General features: G+C 36.8%; 1 protein-coding gene across 1 annotated transcript in view; it reads left to right on the forward strand.

Annotated features, from left to right (window-relative positions):
• Window positions 1-19,793, forward strand: part of prkcaa (protein kinase C, alpha, a) — a 163,027-nt gene that overhangs the window by 36,453 nt on the left and 106,781 nt on the right. The window lies entirely within an intron of this gene.

Genomic DNA, 19,793 nt, shown 5'->3' on the forward strand with positions numbered 1-19,793 from the left:
CTACTTCAGACCAACCCCTTTTAAACTTGCGCCCAGCGCAGGAATCATTTATCCTGCCAGTTAAATAGCAACAGAGCCCAAGACCCGCCCACAAAGTTACTTGCGCTTTGCGCTTGCTACTTGCGTTTCAGATCATTAAAATAGGGCCCAAAGTCTCTAACAGCAGGTTAGGCTCACTGGTCAATGCAAAGCATTCTCCCTCCCTCCCTGTTGCTTGTGTCTGTTATTCGCACAGGGGAGACAGACATGGCTTGTTTTCTCTCTCTTGCAGCACAATAGTTGTGAGAGCGGTGCAGCTTATGGTTACTTGTAGCTCATTGTAATTACTTTTTGATTTCACATTAGCATGTCTAAAAACAGAAATAATCAATAAAATGTATGCATCAGTTAAAAGGCAGCCATCCTCCACAGGTTGTCCATTATACCTTTCTCTTGTCTTGGTCATGATCATGATCTCAAGGCTAAAGGAAATTCTACAACCTGCATGAATTGACCTTAGAAGCTAATGTAAGGGAGACTCGCTGATAGCAGCCCTCTCCCTCAACCTAGATGACATAAGCAAGATCTTGCTGCAACTCTGCAGGCACAAGAGGTTGAGGGTTTGACAGCTAAGATGAACACAAATGCTGGCTGTATGACCCATGATCTCATATGAGTCTGAGCATGAGGGCCAGCTGTCTTAAGCACAGGTCCCCTTTCACCGAGAGTTGGTCTGGCTGAAAGGACAGAGAGGCAGGCTCAGATTATGTCTCATTAGATACAGGATGTGAATGCCCTATGTGACTTTGTTCCTTATGAAAGAAGTACAGACACACAATTGACTAATCAAATGACTAATACATTTTCTTCGGACTGATGTTGAGATTGAAGTGAATCTCTCACTGGGCACAAGCTCATTAACCGCCCATGATATCTCAGAAAATAAATAAATATTTCAAACTTAATTTTAGCCCTAAACGAAGAATGAAAAATAACTTCACCGTGAGTACATCTGGGCCTTAACAGTGAAGGCTGTATCTATGACATCTATCTGCTGTAGGCCAAACAACGTCTTGCTTACGTATTGTAACCCTCATTCCCTGAAGAAGGGAATGGATACGTACGTCGTGACAGACGAATATGAATCTCACTAGAGAGGCCAATCTACTTAGAGTGAAACTAAACAAGCCAATGCACATTGGTGTGCAATCATTCGCATCAGCTGTTCAGTCACATATATAATGAGCAGCGGGTGTGATTTCACTTCAGTTTTTTGCTAAAGAGCCTCTATGAGCTGACTTTTATACGGATTACAGAAAAGAGTTGTCTGTTTCTATTCGTTTTGAATTGTTTTGCTTAAAAGTAGACATTTCAAGCTTTCTATATATATATATATATATATATATATATATATATATATCATGTCTGTGAAGTACCTATACGCTGAGTTTCGGTTCATTCATGAGATGCACTCCAGTTCACGTACAATGCAATATCGTGCCTCTATGTCTTGATTATATTGTCTGCTATATGTGCTTTAATAAATCTAGGCAATTGGTTGATGAAACATTGTATAAAATAAAGATACAATTTTTACAAAACGAAATTCATTTTTAAAAAAACAAAACTTAATGAAGGGTCATAATCATGTCTGATCCACTCCATATGTCTTCCGATATATTGCACACCTAATGATCCTATCTTATTCATGCCCAGGGTAGGGTTGTGCCGATAGACGATAGTATCGTGTATCGACGATAGTCTGACATATCGCCGATGGCAGATGCCCTTGACGATATCAATACGATAATTGGCTCGTTTTACCATAATGTATTAAATTATTATTATTAGGCCTATTATTATTATTATAAAGCTAGTATTGTTATTAAATGAATATTAGGAACTACAATTAATTTGCCTTGCCTAAATTTACAACGACATCACCTCATAACAATTGCAACAACACACGCACTAATGAGGACTCCTCTAAGAGAATGTTTTTAAAACAGACTAAAAAACATCCCACATCAAAATTCAATCGCAAGGTGATCCATTCACAAATTATCAAGTGTGCTCGTTTTAACAGACGCAAAATTAAATTTTTCTACAGATCCAAGATGAAAACGGCATCGTTGTTCGTCAGTATTTGTTTCTGTAACACATTAACAAAACGTTTAATGACACTAACACTAAAAACAATACAATTACTAAATAGTATTAATAATAATATCACTAAAATAGTATTATAGTTACCGTTATCATCGTCGTCTCTGAGGGAACGCGGCGTTAATGCAGATGCCGAAAGCAGTCCGTTTTTACTTTCACTTTCAGAGATTGAGCGCGTTTACATGCGACGACGTTCTTAACCTGATTATGTTGAATAAACTTGACAATGCATGTGGTCATGTAAACGTTTCCTTTATCAGAGTCAAGTCATAAGTATAAGTATAAACCGATCGACTCAGCTAGACGTTTGGCCCTTGCTCTTGTTTCTATCGGCATTTAAAACACATTAACCCGCGTACTTCGTGCTTACTGAAGTGCGCATGTGAAGTGCGCAGAGAACGCACAGGGGGGCACATATCGCAAACTCTGACTCTTTCTGACCCAAGAAATTATTAAAACGTGTTTTCATCTCGTGCAGAAATAGACCAAAATGCTGCATGTAATGGCATGAGAATAGGCTAATTTGTGTCCGTAAATTTCCCGTTGACAAACAAAAGGATTAGGATCTCTTTTTTTTTTCGCAAAACTTTGCTTGAATGTTGTTCGATTCAGTGCGAAAATGAATGGAAACACCTTAAAGGTGCCATATTCCATACCAGATGGGGGCAGTATACCTCCAGAAATACCTCCGCGGCCGCGCGCACTCTCATGTCTTCAAACAACACGGGCGAGCGCTGTGTTGCTCTGTCTCCCTCGTGCATATTAATCAAATCAATTGACACGATAGTAAAAGGTTGGAAGGCCGCAGATTCACGTGGAGCATTTGGAGATTTTCCGAGATTAGAGACTAAATGAACAACATCTCAATACTAAATTATAAAGGCCGTCTCATAGACAAGTCGGTGCATTTCGAAGATATGGGAAAATTAAAGCCCAGGCTATTATTTCTAGTTTTATGGTATTCGTTTTGTTCATATTACATTTTTATCATTAGTTTTAATTAATTTGACAGACAGCATTCCCTTATGTGGACCAAGCTAGTGTCTTTCAGAGCTGCCAACTCTCAAAACACTTTTCACACACTCTCACGCCACACATCAATTTTGTCATGCACAGAAAAGGACACGGAGACCGATGTCAGCTCTCAGATTCTGTTAATTTTATTACGCAATTCAAACAATAAATACAGTTTTGGCGCTTTAAACGACAGATCCCGAACGCACGTGAACCAATCATCTCTACTAGCTAATGGTAAAAGAACACAAACACTGTTGAAAGATACAGTATGTTACAACTTACCAAAATGTATTCCTCATGCATAATATCGACCAATCATTTTTTTAACTCATCCCTGAACTGAAATGTAGTAGTGGGCTGTATTTTCCACACGACTGACATCAGGTTCAAGTACACACAAGCCGCGCAACTTACTCGTCTATTGCAGTTTGGCTGGTGGTAATGTTGGCTGCCCACATACCGCCTCCCATGGCCGAAACTGGTATTACGACTCCTGCCGGGCCGGGGCTAGTAATTTAGCATGCTAATTCAGGTTAATATCTCGGCAGCACTATAACTTGTCATTTTTTAATGACATCATCAACCTTATTTCTTCTCATTCTTTTGATGCGTGTAGCTCATTTTTGGGATATTTTAACCTCAATTTTTACAGATGGCACCTTTAAAATGTCTCAAATCAATTCGATATACTAATTTGATGGCAAAACAGCATGTGACGTCATTACGTACAGGTTTTTATTCGCTTTAAAGCCGTTGGATGGAAACACACTTTCACCAGCTTTATCCGCATTTGGGGTCCTTGAGATGTTCTGACATGCCCTGACATCTGTGCTTTTTTCAGTTGCTTATACACATTTAAATGACACAGGTGAAATTACACTATATTTAGCACAAACAGTGCTAACATAATATGTGAGCAACGTACATGTTTTGAGTATGTATTTTTGAGAGAATATTGTTTATGCGTGGTTATTGAAAAAACTAAAAATGAACGTTTCTGAAATAAGGCCACAAAACACAAACGAAATATGTGTCCACATTACTTTTGACTAATAGATGTGGTCTAGAGTTTTTTCTTCACAATGATCTGAAAATCATCCTGCCTAATCTTTCACATAAAACTGTGGATTAGGTTATATTGTGAAAAACATTTTTTGTTTGCCAAGGCAATATGCGAATGGGCGTGAACAGGCCAGCCCTCATCATGTATAATTAGGTGATTATCACCTGAGAGAGACATACACGCATAATAATGAGCCTTTCATTCAAGTGAGTTAGACAATTGGTTAAAAGTTAGAGTTGGAAACATCTTGAAAAGAAAATTCTTTTTCAATATAAAGCATTATTTTTAAAGTAGGCCATTTAAATTTTTTCATACATATTTCAAAGTTGAGGATTCATTATTTTGATATGTGCATTGCATTAGCTTGCATTGGATAACAGTTGATTTGTTTATTTTTGACAAAACATACTATATATTTAACATATGAGCAGGAACTGTCTAACTAAAGCTTATTTGATGTCTATCCTATAGTAAAAACTTTATAATCTATTTCATCTGTAACAGTAGGCTTTGCATCTGTCCGTTCATTCGTTCACACACCCGATTCATATTTAAACAGTCGTTTTGGGTTTACAGATCAATATAGAACAATTCTCAGTAGTCTATCCACAAGTTTCTGAGGGGCGCTCCTGTAAAAAATAAAGTGGGTGAAACTTCCGGTACGGTGGCGGAAGTAGCATTCCAATAGTATTTTGTGTGTTAGTTAGTGAAGAGGCTAGCTGTTTTTCAGAGAATTATTTTACTATTTAAAGACGCAAATCTTTATGAGAGATGTCGTTACGGAGCTCGGGAACAACATGTGCTGTTCACGGTTGTATGTATAACCGGACTAAACTAATTCAGTGGCTTAAACGTGATTGTTTTGAACATAACGAAATCAGGGTGATCCTGCCAACGACTGCAGTTTTCATCATCTCCCAAAAGACGACGAATCTTCCTGTGTACATTTGTTTAAATTCATCAGCATGTGTTTGGCTGTTCGCTACTGATGTTACACCTAAACTCAGGATCAAAGCCCGAGTTGACAGAATACCAAATGTGCCAGTTAATGTATTCAAGTAGCACATTCATTTATAATTTTGAATAAACTCCAAAGCACAATGACTAAGTGTGTATTTTTTATTTTAATTGTTTGTCAGCTCACACAACTGTCTGTCACCATGCCTTGATGAGTATTAATTTTTAATGTTATTATAATACTCCCAACCAACTACTGCGGAGGGTAGGTACTATTATTTCACCCTTTTTAATTTCGTTGAGGTTGTGTTCCCACATCGTTAGCTAGTTTGGATCGCTATAACTTGAATGACTGTCAACTGTTGAATGAACGAGTGTGAAGTATGTCAAGTCGCGCTTTGTTTACTTCGAACCAGAAGACGCGCCCACTTTTGACGCAAGGCCCCATGGGGCGTAGGAAACTTGTGGATATAGTCTTACTAATGTAGGAGCGAGAGTGAATGAATGCTTTGTGCGCGAGCGTCTGTCTGTGCAGTCTGTGCAGTTTACAGACACTATTCAATAACACGATTAGAACAAAGCACTTAAGAATAAATGACTTACATCAGCTGCATCCATGTGCTCCTCGACATGAAACAGGTAACTGAGGTCACTTTTCCAGGTTTATTATGACAGTATTCTTCCTCATAGCGCAGCAACATGAGGTAAAGGTTAGATTTGTGATAAACCAGCTTATGTGGGCAATTTCATGGCTTGTCTCAACATTAGCGTTTGAATAGTGCACACTCTCAGTGGGCGGGGTCACATTAACATGCCATACGCTATAATTAGGTGAAAGGAAAAAGACTGACATCTCTCTCTTTTCATACAGATTACATCAACTGAGAACAGTTGCTTTTTTATATAAATTACTTAATTTAAAAGAAGAGAATTTCAGCTTCATAAAGAGAAATCTTTCGTGTCTTTTTCTGTCTGTTAAGGCCATTGCACACTGAGCACGAAATATTCGTATTCGTATTTTCGTGTTCGTCAGCCTAAAAATTCGTCACGCATAGAAACCTTGCACACCGAGTCCGATGCGTATTTCTTAAACCTTTGCGGGAAAAAACGCAAAAATACCAAATGGAAAAATACCATCCAATCCTGAAATTGCGCCGAGAGGAAGGAGAGTTCCTTATCAAGGAGTTGCGAATTTATCCTGACCGATTCAAAATTTACCTCAGAATGTCAGTGGGACAATTTGATGCTTTGCTAGCGATTCTGGAGCCACATATTAAAAACAAGACCTCCAATTTCCGTGAACCAATCGATTCTGAACGGAGACTGGCAATGTGTCTGGTATGGACCAGGTATGGACACACACACACACCCGCGCGCGGCCCGGTGGAAGCGCTGGGCAGACAGAACAGCTAGGCTGTTATTGTGTATTGTATATATTGTGCCCAAATAATACATTAGTTATCGAATAGGCAGCTCAATCACACCTTATTCGATCCTAAATTTCAATCTGATTGAAAGGGGAGGTTTATTAATTTCATAATCCAATATAGAGAAGAGAACATAAACACTTGATCGAATTGAAAACCAAAACTGAAAGCACGGTGCATTTGTGCAATTAGGACGAGCTCCCCCGGCCCTGAATTGTCAAAAGACCTCTCAAAATGCTGGCTCTGGATGCGAAGAACGCAGAAAATCGAACCCGATCCGATTAATTTTATGACGGACGAAAGTTTCGGAGGCCGTGTGCAAGCGTGACTGACATAACGTGAGGTCGAACTTTTTTTTTAACGTGCAAAAATTTCGGATGCGAATTTCGGACTCGGTGTGCAATGGCCTTAACAGTTCATTTTTTGGACGCGTTTCAGAAAGATTTTTGCGGAGACAGAGTGAGCTCAAAGCGCACCGTTTATTTTATTTATTTTACTAAAACACAAGGTTTTGATATTAATAAGAGTATACACAAAAAAGAAGACCCTCCATAATTTATAATCATGTATTGATTTTATTTATATGACCATTAATGACAGAGTAAGACTATGTTGCAGCTATGTGAAAAAAACTATGTGATCAAAACGCAAGGTCAGGGTGTGTTTTTGGTCCCCAGGGGGTTAACACATATAAAAGTTCTTTGCAAATTACAATGGAAAATATAAGCTCAATTTTAATTATATTTAATTTAATTTAATTGATTTTAATTACAAGCACCTATTAATCATAATGCCATAGTAGTATTGCATAAATATTAATATTTTTATATGATCCCTCGAATATGTTATATTTCCCCAATATCAGAATTAGGGGTGTTTGCACAACTTACATCATTAAGACAGTAGGTGACGACAAGCGATTGTCTTCATGAGTGAACAATTGAACCATTAAATTAACAGATTAGTCCAAAAACAAGTTGCTGACAATAATCTTTGATGCTCATATATATTTTTTATTTGCCTCTGGTCACAGAAGTATGACATTGATATTTGCTATCTATGCAAAATAATGCTTGAATCATTTCTAATTTAAAGGGATACTTCACTTTAAAATTAATTTTCGATATGTTTTAGCTTACCTCAAGGGGATCCAAGATGTAGGTGTCTTTGTTTCCACAGTATTTTCAATTTTGACATTTTTCAGTCAAACCGTTGTTGTCTATCAGTCATACACTGGAGGCTAAGGGGGTCCACCAAAAAGCATGCACAGAGAAGTCAAAATTAAACATGATTTAATGACTCGTACATGTAAGTGCACATTGATGACCTAAGACACGAAACGAGTGGTTTGTGTGAGAAAACGAACAGTATTTATATAGTTTTTACCTTATATCATTTTGCATTTGCATTTTGTAGTGTGGATCATTCAATGTAGTATTTAAACTGATTCTCATGTGTCACTCTTTACGATATAAATGTGTCACGATATAAATACTGTTCTGTGACAGGCTGTGGAATGGGGTTTTGGCTAAGGAATATATATATATATATACTGTATATATATATATATATATATATATATTTTTTTTTTTTTTGCTTTAACCCCTGTAACCCATACAGTGACATTATTGGATAACACTGGGAAAGCATGCCCTTTCTGTTAGTAAGGAAAATGCTGCAGAACCCACATTCTTCCCTGGAGCAGTTACATGGCGATATACATATGGACTAACCCGAAGGTTGTATTGCATATGAAATACTGGGTGACTTAGCCCAAGGGAAAGACACAGGCTTACGTTTAGGAGCAGCCATGTAAGAAATACACATATGGAAACCCTACAGCAGGGCTATTCAATTACAAATTCAGTTGGGCCAGATTTTCAAACCAAGAAGGTTAACTGGGCCAGTTATTTCAACGGCGAAGCAGCTCGTAATGAATTTTTTTTAAACTAACACAAACAAATTTGTTAAAAAACATGGCCTACAGGATCACACATATGGGACCCAGCCTAGAGTCGGTTCTCAAGGATTCAGGGCCCCGCCACGTCTGGGCCGTTAGGGTGCAGCAAGCTGATAGAGCCAGGCCTCTTAAGTGCTTCTACTCGTTTAGAGTGAGAACACGGGAGGAGACCGGCTCTACACGTATGCTATAATATCTAGTGAACGTGTTAGGTGTCGCCCAGCCCGCAGCACAGATATCTGTTAGTGAGTTCTGTCATTTAAGTTGGCTTGACTGATTTGAAACCATGACTGGCGTGACCGGAGTCGCTGTAGATGATGCAGTTTTCAGATACTAAGTCGAGTAAAAAAAATAATCCTTATAACATAAAAAAAATGCTTTTTTAACAGGCCTGTGCTTTGATCAGATGGGTTAACTGTCACACTGTTCCCTCTTTTTCAGAGAAACATAGATAATCACCAAAAATCCTTCTTTAACAAACACATCCCTTTCATAAAAAGAAAACATTTTTCAAATTGAACTTGTGATTAAACAGTGTCATTCATCGTTAATCCAGCAAGGATGAAATGTTCAGCTACTGTAGAAGGTCAGTTAGCTTTTAACTGCTTCTACTGTATAAGCGAATGTGATTGAAAGAGTTATGTATTAGTTTTGTAACTGTCTAATCACTGGATAAACTTTAATTCATGATTCTTGCATATAAAGATCTGTGTGTGTGTGTGTGATGAGTTTAAACAACAACAATTTTAGCAGGTTTAATGTTTGTATTGTTGCTGTAAGCAACATTCATTGAATGGAAGTATGAATCTGTTTTCTCTAGCCTGGAGAAGAGATATTTTATTGCTTCTGAAGACTTTGCCCCAGGGCGGAGGTGGTTAGTACAATCCTCTGATAAGATACAGCTTTAGGACAGTAGGGGATGGATCGCAGTGACACCAACTGTTTATTTAGAGCTGACACTTTTTTCAACAGAAATTTATCAGATCTTTGCATAGCTTGTGACTCCTGTTTGCAGAAGGTTGTATCCTTCTCTTTGGTATTTGCCACGTTAGGGTTGTTTAAGGGTTGTTATATATATAAGTTGCACTTGACACCTTGCGACAGCCACAGTTGTAATAAAAATGAAGCATGATAGATGTTCCTTATATGAAACTTTAACATAAGTGTATAATATCATTATAATCATAATCATTTTAAAACACTACATAAGAGAACATCTGGAGATACTAATAATCAATGATCATTTGATAACTTGTGTGATGCCGTATTAAAATGAGCAGAATCATTAAAGTACATCTCAATCGCTTTGTGCTCTATCTGCAGGAAATGAAACAGATTACCATGATTTGATGGAAATTGTTGTCGTCATTTCAGTATTTTTAATACTGACTATTATATTAATACTAAAGTAATGATATTTCTGTATGATATTTTATTTTTTATTTTTTCAGAAGCAGACACTTTCTTGTGTCTGCTTGCATTTTTGTGTTGTGTTTGTCCTATCAGTGAATCTAAATTATTGCTTTTCTCTCACAGGAATGAGCTGAAGTAATATATCTGTGCAGTTTGTGAAGTGTACGCCATTTATTATTGTTGTTGAAATGTCTAATTATATGTAAGAATAAATATTCCCAGTTGATCATTGTGACTAATGACTGAGAAAGAAATAGATGTCACACGTCTCTATGTTGTAAAGTGAGGTCTGCTTGTTTGTCAGATAATGTATGTACAAGTGATAGAACTGTTTGCCAAAGGCTGGTCTCCTGTGGAAATGCCACTGTCACATGTGTTGTGTTTAGTTTGCAACACTAAGGCGGATATTGTATTTTTTTTAACTGGATACAATAATAAATAATTAAAATGTATTTTCTTAGTTGATACAGAGCTGTAATTTGTGATTTAGAGGGATGCCAAAATAATTATATGTTGAAAAATCAGTCAAACTTATATTTGGTAATGAATCATAAGTTAACACACAGAACTGTCTAGTGGTAGGATTTTAAATAGCAAAATTTCACAAAACATGTTTTATCATACTGCATTTTTTGAGCAGTGGGCTGAAATAAATATGGTGAAATGCCACATCTCAATTCTCCTTTCAATTCACACAATGAGTTATTGTCTCTGATAACTCTTAGTTGCTGATAGAACAGCATTTCAGTGTTAGTGTCCTGCAGTAAGTGTCACATGTTCTGCTCTTTTGAGTGAAATTGTAATGCTACCAGTGGCAGTTCACAGCATCACAATGTGTTTTTAGGATTTCCACACACTTTCCCAAACTCCATGTGACACCATAAACCTAAAACGTCTCGGCTACGTATGTAATCCTCGAGTAGAAAGGAGGCCCTTCCTCAGAGGAATTGGCCAGGGAGGTGCTGTCGCGAGAAGTACGAGTTCGGAGAACCAGGTCCGGGTGGGCCAGTGAGGCGCAACCAAAATGATCTGCTTCTCGTCTTCCCTGATCTTGCACAGGGTCTGTGCGAGAAGGTTTACTGGCGAAACACATACTTGTTGAGGCCCTGCGGCCAGCTTTGCACCAGTGCATTTGTGCCGAGCGTGCCTTTGGTCAGGGAATAAAACAGGCTGCAATGGGAAGAGTTGTGGGAGGCAAACAGGTCTACCTGAGCGTCGCCGAACTGTTCCCAAACCAGCTGAACCGACTGGGGATGGAGTCGCCACTCCCGACTGGCACTCCCTTTTTTATTGCCTTTTTTCATATCACATATTTTAGTAATCATCATAGATTAGGTATCATTCGAAAGCTTACGAACTCAAAATTCAACCTGGGAAAAGCGTTTTGAAATTGGACAATTGAGAGGCGAGCAAGGTCTTTTAAACGAGCAGCTTCAAACTCTGCTGTTCTCTTGTGCTCCACATCAAACCACACGATAACGTTGAAAAAAATAAATAAATAAAAACTTGTGTGCTGTTGTAGTTCAACCAGGACTGGCCTTTATTCTGTTATGTGGTTTATTTTGATAGGTGAACTGTCTTTGTAGTGTTAAGAGAAGGAGAGTTAAACGGGAGAAATTGTTTTTTTTGCCCCTCCGCTCCGCCTTGCGTGTTCTTAAAGAAAAAGAAACACAGTCTTTTCAGCTGGCCATTATAAATCACTATTTTCCTCCACTAAACTAGTGAATTTTCCCAAGATATGTTCAGAGATGATAAAAAGATGTCATAAAATAATAATTTAATAAAAACACAATTTTGACAAAAAACTGACATTCAATCTATATTTAGACCTTACTGAAAACGTACCAGCCCGACATCCGACAGGTTTTCGCAGATCGCATCACATATTCTCTCAAAAACATAAACATTGTACATACATGTTGATCACGTAAATTATGGTAGCCCTGTTTGTGCTAAATAGAGTGTAATTTCACCTTTGCCATTAAAGGGGGGGTTTATTGCAATTTCACTTTTTTCATTTTAAATAGCGTGTAATGTTTCTGTTGGTGCTTGAACAGTATCTGCAAAGTTGCAGTGCTGAAAGTTCAGTGTAAGCAGAGATATCGTCTTTTAAAAATCCCGAAGTACAGGGTTTTAAAAAAACGGCTGGGTTTTAGACGTCACTAAACCATACATTTACATCAACCCCTCCCTCCAGAATATGCAAAAAAGGGCATGCGCATATTTCTGCGGCACGTCGAGTGTGTTATGTTCACCAGCTGTCAGGTCTTCTGTGTTCGAGCTTCTCACGGACGCTCTACTTCGTCAACAATGGATACAATTTATGTTTGATTATGTTCCTGAAAATGACGGTCGTAATCTAGCTCTCTGTGCTGCGCATTTTACGGAAGACAGCTTCCAGAATCTCCACGAGTTCAATGCCGGATTCAACAAGAAACTGTTACTAAAACATGAAGCAGTTTCAACTTTAAAACCAGAGGCAGCAGTTGTTGGGCCACAACCTGTAAGTAGGCTATGACGTAATCATTTTAAATGTATTTGCATACATAATTCCAGACGTAGCCTTGTGTTTTATTTTTTTCAAATGCCAGCGCTGGCTTCATAGCCACTAGGCTACTAGTTATGCTATTTTGTGTCTACGACAAACACGTACAAACATTATGGACCTGAATTTTGTATAAGTACTAATGTTGTAAATGTATTTTTCATGTATATTTGCTTTATGACGTTATTTTCGATTTGATCAAGAACGTAAACTTGCCAACGCTGTTTGTGTTTAACATTAGTAGCCAGTCAGTTGCTATTGTTGGCAGTCAGATGCTATTGTGTAAAACAAACGTGTATAAAGTAAAAAAAAAATGTAGCAAATTATCATTCAGAAACGTTTAGTAAGAGCACGGCTCTGGTGAGGTTCTGTTTGACACACTTCATCGCGGCTTTCTCTGTCTGATTCTGCCTCAAACTGATTCTGCAGTTCGACATCATTATTTACATCTGGACCGTAGCTCATGACATGCACGTTTCGCCCGTAAAGGTAATGGGCGTTAATCTTCCGGACAACGTGAGTGACAGTTTAGCCAATCACAACACACCGGCCCAAACTAGCCAATCTGAGCCCACTGCCTTTCTCCTGAGAGGAACCTCTAAAATAATTACAGAAGTCTGTAATTCTTCTGTAATTATGCAAGATTTAGTTGGTGTGACTATTGTAATAGTCAGAGTAAAGATGTTAACAATGTTCTATTTTTATTATTTTTTTAATGCAAAATGTGTTTTTTTTTTTGTTTGTTAAAATATTGTTGTGCATGGTTGTTGTATCTTTTACAAAAAGTCCTACTACTCGATTAATTGTGAACTTTTCAGATTTCTCATATATAATCGAAATTGAAAGTACTAATTAAATTGTTACAGAGTATTAGGTTTTGGTTTACATTTCAAGAGCATATAGGATCATATTGGCATGTTATGAATTTGACTCCTTATTTAATCATATTGGCGTGTTATTAATTTGACTCCTTTTTGTTAATGTTGGCCCTTTTGTGGCCCCTCCTTTAAATCCATCTACTGTTGCCACTGCTTGAATGGAGCATTAGTGTGTGTGTGTGTGTGTGTGTAATCCATTGAGTGTGTTGATAAATGGTGTCAGGCGTGTTAATCTCTCCTGTTAAGATTACACAGCTGAACGGATTTGAAGAGTGCCAGAGCTTGCAGTCTAGCTTTACACTGGAGCTTTACACACCGCACCACAGGAAAGACTAGGCAAATCCAAGAACAATCATACACCTGCTCTTTAGTTATCATACAGCTTTGTTCAAATAGTGCTTAAACTAATGACTGCTGAGGCCAGAGCCTTGAGATCCATGCAAAAATGTACATAAAAACATCAATAAACATAATTAAAGTTAGTGTTAGAGATACATATGTTTGTGTGGATTAATTATTATTAATATGAATATCATTAATTATATAATTAGTTTAACAGTGTTTATTTTTAGTAACAAATTTGTTCATTATGACATTTTGCTAAATTATTTACAGTGTTTTGCAGTGTTTCATTCTGCAAGATTTGAACATGTCTCAAATATACAGTATTATCCGTGCTGCAGAGTTTTGAATCCAAAATAAGTTATTTATGTGATTGGTGCAGAACCAATGGTACTTATTTAAATCACGAGCAGAATGTTTTTTTATTATTATTATTATTGTTGTGTAAATTCATTCCATGTTCTGCAACTATACTTACATTTCAGATTCATGGAAATATTTGTATTGTCAAAAGGTTATTTGGAACATTGAAGCTTTTTTTCTGACGACACTGAATTTTGATAATACTATTTGTAACAACACAATTAGTTAACCAAAGTTGGTCTCATTTCTGGAAGGCCCTTTTTACGCATTGTATTGTGTGTGTGTGGGTGTGTGTGTGTGTGTGTGTATCAGTCAAAAAACAAAGAAGCCTGAGGAAATTAATTTTGCATTGTTACTCCTTTTAAACTTTAGTTTAAAGAAAAAAAAAATTACAAACATCTACTGGCCACAACTAATGGCACCCTTTTGTTCAGTACTTTTTGGAAACTTCTTTTGCCAAGATAACAGCTCTGAGGCTTCTTCTACAATGCCTGATATGTCAAGCCGTTTTAACATTTAATTCTTAATACATACAGTATACTAGTGTCTAATTTCATGGGACTAGTACTTATTTTTACATACTAGTATCTATTTCATTAGGTACTAGTACTTATTCATTAGCTACTAGTGCTTATTCTTTAGGTACTAGTACCTTATTAAAGGGGTGGTAAAGTATGATTTCACTTTTCTAACTTTAGTTTGTGTGAAATGTTGCTGTTTAAACATAACCAACATTAAAGTTACAAAGTTCAAAGCAAAGGAAGATATTTGCTTTTAAAGAAATCGTTTTTTAAGGACTACAACAATTGGCCGGTAGGGAGTCTAGGGACTTCACAAGCTTCCTCCCGGGTCAGTGACATCACCAACCCTAAAATGTATATAAACCCCGCCCCCAGGAACACACAGTCCATACTGAGAAGAGGAAAAGTTGTTGTATAAGAGCACATTTGTGAGTCAACTCAAACTTTAGCAGCCATCTTTTCACTTACAATAGAAAGTCACTCCGTGTGTATCTCACAACAGTTCCTATACGAGCTATTTATAGATTATCATGACAGAATATGCTAATTGAAGATAGTTAACTCCACATCAACAACATAAATTCATCAACTAACCATTCAGAGACGTCCTGTTGCATTCTACATGTTGTCACTTCTTCTTCAGTCTCTCCATCTTTGACTGACTCTGTTTTAACATTAAAGTGGTGGTTTGGAATTTTGGACATCGGGCCTCATTTCCAAGTGAGCCTTAGTGTTATTAAGCAGTGGAGACAGTTTTAAAAAAAAGTTTGTTTTACACAATAGCATCTGACTGGCAACAATAGCAACTGACTGGCTACTAATGTTAAACACAAACAACATTGGCATTAGTTTACGCTCTTCATCAAATCGAAAATAACATGATAAAACATATACACATTAAAAATACATTTAAAAAATTAGTACTTATACAAAATTCAGGTCCATAATGTTTGTACGTGTTTGTCGTAGACAAAAAAAAAAAGCATAACTAGTAGCCTATTGGCTATAAAGCCAGCACTGGCATTTGAAAAAAAATAAAACACAAGGCTACCTCTGGAATTATAGATGCAAATACATTTAAAATGATTAAGTCTTAGCCTACTTACAGGTTGTGGACCAACAACTGCTGCCTCTGGTTTTAAAGTTGGAACTGCTTCATGTTTTAGTAACAGTTTCTTGTTGAATCCGGCATTGAACTCGTGGAGATTCTGGAAGCTGTCTTCTGTAAAATGCGCAGCACAGAGAGCTAGATTACGATCGTCATTTTCAGGAACATAATCAAACATAACTTGTATCCATTGTTGACGAAATACAGCATCCGTGGGAAGCTCGAACACAGAAGACCTGGCAGCTGGTGAACATAACACACTCGACGAGCCGCAGAAATATGCGCATGTCCTTTTTTGCATATTCCCGAAGGAGGGTTAATGCAAATGTGTGGGTTAGTGACGTCTAAAACCCTGCTGTAGTCCCAATCGAGTCGTTTTTGTTGGCAACATTTCCTGATTTTTAAAAGACGATATCTCTGCTTACACTAAACTTTCAGTGCCGCAACTTTGCAGATACTGTTCATGCACCAACAGCAACATTACACACTATTTAAAATGAAAAAAGTGAAATCGCAATCAGTCGCAATTACAACTGCCTTTTCTCGCTGTTAAAGGACAACTCTAAAGGACAACATTAAAGGACAACTTCATTTCAGAGAAGTTAACCTTTGGTCTAATTACACATTGTTACCTAGTCAACCGTTATCTGAGATTTGTTTTCATGATTGCCGATTGTAAATATTTTTATCTCTAAAAACAGTTTAGCCTATAACGCTAGTATAATGCTAGTATATAGGGCATAGAGTAATGACAAATAAAAATCGCTCGTTATTACCACTAACATTGTCATTACTCTATGCCCTATATACTAGCGTTATACTAGCGTTATAGGCTAAACTGTTTTTAGAGATAAAACTATTTACATTCGGCAATCATGAAAACAAATCTCAGATAACGGTTGACTAGGTAACAATGTGTAATTAGACCAAAGGTTCATTTTGCGCTGGAGTTGTCCTTTAATAAGCAGTAATTAAATGTGTGTTGAGGCAATTGTTGTAGTTAATAGTTAGTTAATAGTGAGAATTTAACCTTTATATAAAGTGTGACTATGCTTTCTCAAATGAATGCTTTGATCCATGGGTATTATGAATTTGATTTCCTGGGAATGCATGAACTTATCAAATTTGAGAGTATTTGAAGCCCTCTGATGCAAAAGCCTCTAAAAGCCACCTCTGTCAAAATGAGATGCTACTATTGAGTGAATTCTCTTTGCACATAATATATGTTCATCAAATACTTTAACTTCAAACTCACTAAATCACAGCCTCTGCCCATTCAGAAATGCCAGTACTTGGGTAGAAACCTATACATAGGAACCTGATAAAAATATTAATATAAAAAAAAAAAAAAAAAAAAAAACTTTTGATGGACTTCAGAAGTGTATTGTTGTTTAAAGGGACAGTGGTATATGCTACACATAACAGGAGTGTGCTGACTTTAGCTAATTGATGTTATAGTGCCATGTACAGTATTTGCCAAAAGTGGTGTCTGGCCTATTGGAAATTTTACATCTACTGTACATCCTTTATTCAAATAGTATTTGGTTGACACTCGCGTATGGTGTAGACACAGTGTTTAACTTATGTCAACCAGAATCATTTCGCTGATCAGAATTAAACATTCAGCAAGCACGGTGGTCATAAAAAAATCATAAAACAGGTAATGAGGAGCCTACTCCTGCAGACCCTAATGATTGTCCGTCCAGATTAGTAAGTCTCTTAAAATATCTGATTTGATAAATGTTCGGCCCAATGCCCAGGGATAGTGTAAAAAACAGACTTTATGGAACTGTGGAATTGCATTGTGAAACATGCTACATGAACGTTTATATGAAAGTTTATTTTTTTTGTGTGTTCTTGGCACATTAAACGAAAGTGATTTTAAATGGTTGTGTATATATATATATATATATATATATATATATATATATATATATATATATATATATATAATATTTATAAATACATTTCCACCTCTTGATGGAAATAAATGCTGTGATGTTATTTCAATCAAGAGGTCAAGAATCAAGATCTTGTTTTGAAAATGCAGGAGGCAAGTCTACTCCAGCACATCCTAAATACTTTCAATGAATTTAAGGTCACAATTCATGTGTGGAAATGATTCTTCATGCTCCCTCGCAACCAATCTTTCACAATTTGAGCCTGATGAATCTTGACATTGTCATCCTGGAGTATGGCCATGATGTGTCTTGGTTGTGTGAAACATGTGTGGTAAACTTTTCTCCTTGATGAAGAGAGCTGAGGAGACCAGGAGACAATGGACGTTTTCCAAACAGAAGTTGTTTATTGCTCGTTTGTTTATTTCTGTGTTTGACTTTGGATTGTTCTTGGACTCTGATTATTGCTGCCTGCCCTGACCTCTGCCTGTTTCTTGGATTCCCTTTGTTTATTCTCCATTGTCCTGTCTGTTAATTTTTCCATATTCATTTGTCAAATAGTTTAAATGTTTAAAGGGGCAAAAAATCAAACAAATATCTGAAAATTCGTCGATATATAGCCTATATATTCTTACGGTTTGGTGTTCAACTCTGTGTTTTACAAAATACAACAACCGTTCATTTTTCTTTTTGCAGGCCTACGGATTAAATTAGGGGAAACGAATGAACACAAAAGTACACTGACCGTTTTGGACATATACGAGGCAGAGTTCTTTTTTTAAAATTCATAAAAGATACAAGGAATAGCCTACTAGACAAAACCTCAAAGAAATGCCGCAATCAAGACCTCGGAGCAGAAATGAGGGAGGAACACACAGAAACTCTGTGACTTTCCCTGCCATTAATGCTTGGATGACACACCACGTCTCCTTCCACAAATAATAATAATGTCTAGTGCGGTGGCTGTGATAGCTATACCAATGTCCGTTGCCATTATTTTTGGAATGGCTTATCGCGAAAGGAAAAAAAAAAGTTTTAGTCGCATAACATCGTTAATAGAAACACTGTCATTTCACAATATTTTTTTATCTACAATCAGAAAAAAAAAACGCAAAAGTTTTGTGCAAATATGTATTGACGCCACTTAAGCGAGCCTTAACCGGTTAACCATGGACACCCCTAATTCAATGTTCGGCAAATATTAACTTTTTATGAAAACTGAAAGATAGTTCATGAGTGAATTAACTATGTTCCTAAATACGATCCATAACTGTTCCATAACGGGATTCATTTCAGTATGGCTAATGTACCCCTTGATCCTACCCTAATATCATAGACTAAACCATATCAGAAAAAAAAAACCACAAATACATTTATACGATGTACAGATGTACAGTAGACATGTATATTTAAATCACACATAACTAACCCTAACCCACATAATATATTAATTGTGTATTTATGTGTGTGTGTGTGTGTGTGTGTATATATATATATATATATATATATATGTGTATGTATGCATGTATGTAGGCCTATGCATATATACACACATAACCCTTTTAATTTAATTTGTATGTATTTGATGCTATATAAATAAAGTTTACGATGTGTGTGTGTGTAGGGGGGGGGGGGGGGTTATTAATAATTGCTCAGACTTGCAGGAGAAAAAGAGCAGATGAGATGATGCTTATTTTTTTTTTTAACTACATCTTTGAAAGAAAGATGCAATGATTAATGCATCCATGGCTAGGATATAATTATAAAATATGGCATGATTTTAAAAATCAACTATAACATCAACTATGCAATACATTTTAATTTATTTAGTGCTAATAAAATGATTAGCCCTATTTGGAGAGAGAGATGTTTATAATGTGACAATATGTCAGCCATTGTGCGAAAAGGAAAATATGACTAGACCTAGACTACTTCTTCTGAGCAGGTGTTGACAGTGAACAGGCGGTAAAACTATTGGCTAAGTTACATACACTCATGAAAAACTGATATTAATTATCTGGGAATCATTCTCTAACAGCAGTCAAGTTGTCATTGTTTGTGTAAGATTTTGTAATTAAAAACTTACTCATCATGATTTACTCTGTTCTCCAAGTGATGCTCAAAGCTCCAGTGATTTCCTCTGTGGGTAAACTAAA

The sequence above is a fragment of the Pimephales promelas genome, chromosome 8, assembly GCF_988280905.1.
Source record: "Pimephales promelas chromosome 8, fPimPro1.hap1.1, whole genome shotgun sequence".
Lineage (NCBI taxonomy): Eukaryota > Metazoa > Chordata > Actinopteri > Cypriniformes > Leuciscidae > Pimephales > Pimephales promelas.